This window comes from Nicotiana tomentosiformis, chromosome 4 (genome assembly GCF_000390325.3).
Source record: "Nicotiana tomentosiformis chromosome 4, ASM39032v3, whole genome shotgun sequence".
NCBI lineage: Eukaryota > Viridiplantae > Streptophyta > Magnoliopsida > Solanales > Solanaceae > Nicotiana > Nicotiana tomentosiformis.
Genome location: NC_090815.1, coordinates 102,841,234 through 102,844,878, shown reverse-complemented (window position 1 = coordinate 102,844,878; position 3,645 = coordinate 102,841,234). Strand labels below are relative to the sequence as shown.

Genomic DNA, 3,645 nt, shown 5'->3' with positions numbered 1-3,645 from the left:
TCTCCTTCTCAATTATGTAACATTTTCGATCAGGAGATATCAATTATACAGAGTTAAGCTTATATCTTTCACGTGCTTTCCACATACTCGAATCTGCCCGTGTCTATGCACACAAGGGATGGACCTGGTTCATGCCTGAGTATCCTTTGTCAATCTTCAAAACTAACCTTCACTTAGGCCAACAAGAGAGGAATCAGAAGTGAAGTTACTCATAAATTTGACTCATGTTTTACTTAGTTACCGTAGCCCTTATATTTACACTATGCAATTTACCCTTATTATTTGATTTATTTTCAAGTCACTGTCATAAACAATTACTATACCGGAGACGGACTAATGTACCGAAATGACTAGAAGTAAACGGCTTATGGAAGCTGATTAGCTGAAATCAGAAAAATAACTCCATTTGGGACATACAACATGATTTTAACATGTCAAGAAAGAAGAACCCTCGCGCAATAGCACATGGCTAACCAACTTGTCAAAATTCAAATAAGACGATCCATCTGGAGAAGAGATAGTTTCTTCTGTCAACTTCTTCCACTTCAATGCATTTTCTTTCATCTCTATACCTTTTTCTCCGATCATCAGCTCTTTAACAAGTTCTTCTATCACTTTCCTCTTCACATTGCTATCAATTTCCATTCCTACACCCAAGCAATTACAAATAAACCAACAATTTGTTTGTTGATCTGCAAAGAAAGGCCAACACAACATTGGCACACCAAATGATATACTTTCAAAAGTCGAATTCCATCCACACTGCGTTAAAAATCCTCCTATTGACGGGTGACTTAAAACTTGTTCTTGAGGGCACCAACCACCTAGTAAACCTCTTTCCTTGGTCTCCTCGAGAAATTCAGGAGGCAAAATGACAGAATCACCCTTGACTATATCCGATCTAATAATCCACAAAAAATTCAATTTGGTATTAGCAAGTCCCCATGCAAACTCAACTAGCTGCTCGGGGGTCAATACAGTAATACTTCCAAAATTCACATATACAACTGAATTTGGTTTTTTAGTATTAAGCCATTGGAGACAGTGAGTATCTTCTTTCCATAGATTTGATCCAATTGATTTCAAATCTTCGTCTTGAGTTAAATTATTCAAGAAAGTGTGAAAGGGTCCAAGAGTATAAACCGCTGGGAACATGGTCGAAATAGGCTTCAGAACATCAATTTCTAGTGCAGAACATCGAAATGGTCCAAGATTTCTTCCATTATAAATTTGATTACCATATAGCTAGGTTCGTCGACTGTGGCTCTAATGAAGCTTGGCAGATTTTTAACTCAAGTGGTGTCTAAATGGTCGCTGGTCAAATAACTATGATCTGAAATTAAACCAATAAAAAGAAACTGTAACTAATTTCCATATTGAAAAAAACTGGAAAAACAAAAACTACAATTATCTTCAAGATATTTATAGCTGGATAGCTAGAGAATAAAATTTCATTTCAAAAAGAACTGGAAAAGACTATTAGACTAACGTAATAGTAAGTACAAAAAGTTCAAATGGTGTGACTAATTGTCATTGAATTGTACTCCAATTAAGTTCGTATTTCCACAAAACATTGAAAATATGAAACTAGCCCTCGTAAACATAAGGAAAATATCCATATATGGGTTCTCCAAATTGTTGAAGGAATTAAAAAGGAAAAAGAAAAAAACAGAAGTTGTACAAGGGATGATATGAAGTACTAATATTTCAGAGTATTTAGATTTTATGCACTGCTCAGTAGAAAAATATTTTATCCTATCATATAAGGGTGTACGTAGGTCGGTTGGTTCGAATTTTTTAATTACCAATCCAAACTAATGGTATCGGATTTTTAAATCTATAAACTAACCAAACCAACAAAGTCGGATTTTTAAATATTTTTCTCGGGTCTTTCGATATTTTTTGGGTTTGACTCAAATTATCGGTTTGGTACGGTTTATCGGTTTTTTTTGTACACCCTTACTATGAGATATCTAAAAGAAAACTACATGTAACTATCCATAAAAAAATGAAACTATTTAAAGCATTCTAATTTTGCTTTCATACCTTTTAGTGGACAAATAACCTTCTTCCACAAGTTTAGGATATTGTAAGAAAGCCCACAAGGCACAACCACTAGCAGTCCAAAAGGCAACATTAGGAATACCTAATTCCTTAGAAACTTCATGAGTGAAGCTCATGCCAGCATCAGAAACTATGCAACTAACAGGAGGAAAATTCAAGGAATTATTTAGTATCGTGACAAGTTTTCTGAAAGGGGCCAAACACAACTTCTTACACGACTCAAACAAAGATGGAACATCTTGTGTGGCGTCCTCGTTAGAGGGAGGGAGTCCATCAGGGATGGACTCCAAATGAAAGGAAGGTAGGCCAGAGAGGGCACTGGGACCCCGGGATTTGAGCAATCGCCGGTGGTTGAACTCAGTGTTGACGAAGGTGATATGAAAGCCTCGGAGATAAAAGAGTTTGGCCAATTTGAGCATATTGTAAACTTTATCACTTATATAGACCAGCCAATACATAAAAAATATTTAAGTAACTACTCCTATCATGTTAAGTAGTACAGTAAAACTTTACTACAGTAGATTGTTCAAAGGCAGCATAGGTATGTGGCTTGTAAAAATAATCAACAAGGGCACTTACGAGGTACTGTCTCGTAATCCCAAATCATAAATAAATTCACAATATCTCATTTTCTTATCTCACCGCGGGAGCCTTCACAATTTATTTTAAAGAAAATATTTTTCCCGAAATAGCATCCCGCGTTTTAGCGATCCTTATCACAACGCATGACTTCTAGTAGTTCCGCCTACTAGCCACGCGTATCATGCCACCCTTATATCACCGCATGCGTTTCAATACCCAGACCTTATACCACCGCATGCGTATCAACATCACAATATATCACAATTTGCACCTCAAGTGTTCAAATAATTTAACTTGACAAAATACTTCAACAACAATATTTTTCCACAATAAAGAGCTCACGGCTTATGCCATCATAAATCATCAATAATATTTTTCCACAATAAAGAGCTCACGGCTCCATTACAATGAGTACGAAAATCTTACAAAAATATTCAGGAATAAATAATTCAGCAAAATAATATTTCAAAATCTTTAATACGTTGCTTCAATACCAAATTTAAAAATGTCAAATACTTCATATTAATAATATTTAATTTAAAGAAAATCAATTTCAAATAATGCACAGAATAAAAGAAACCAAGTTTCAACTAAACAGGTAAAACAATTAGCAAGAAAAGGTCAAGCAACTTTAAAACATTAAATCAATGATGAAGAATATATCAGAATAAAATAGTTTAATTAATGCGCAACAGTGATCTGCACAATTTTAAAATATAATCTTTCATATTTAGCCTGTGTACACACTCATCACCTCATGTACACGACTTTTAACACATTATAATTTATCACTTCAATACCAATCCTAGGGAAAATTTTTCCCACACAAAGTTAGACAAGTCACTTACCTCGACTTGCTCCAATTTAACCAAGTAGTATGTCTTTTCTCGATTTTCCGAATCCAATCGACTCGTATCTAGTCATAATTAATTCGATACAATCAAATAAAATTATAGGAATCAATTTCATAAGAAAATATTATATTTTTCAATAAAATCT

At 34.4% G+C, this 3,645-nt stretch overlaps 1 pseudogene; it reads right to left on the bottom strand.

Moving 5' to 3' along the window:
* Positions 1–365: 365 nt before the first annotated feature.
* Positions 366–2,483, bottom strand: LOC104086692 (7-deoxyloganetin glucosyltransferase-like; annotated as a pseudogene).
* Positions 2,484–3,645: the final 1,162 nt, after the last annotated feature.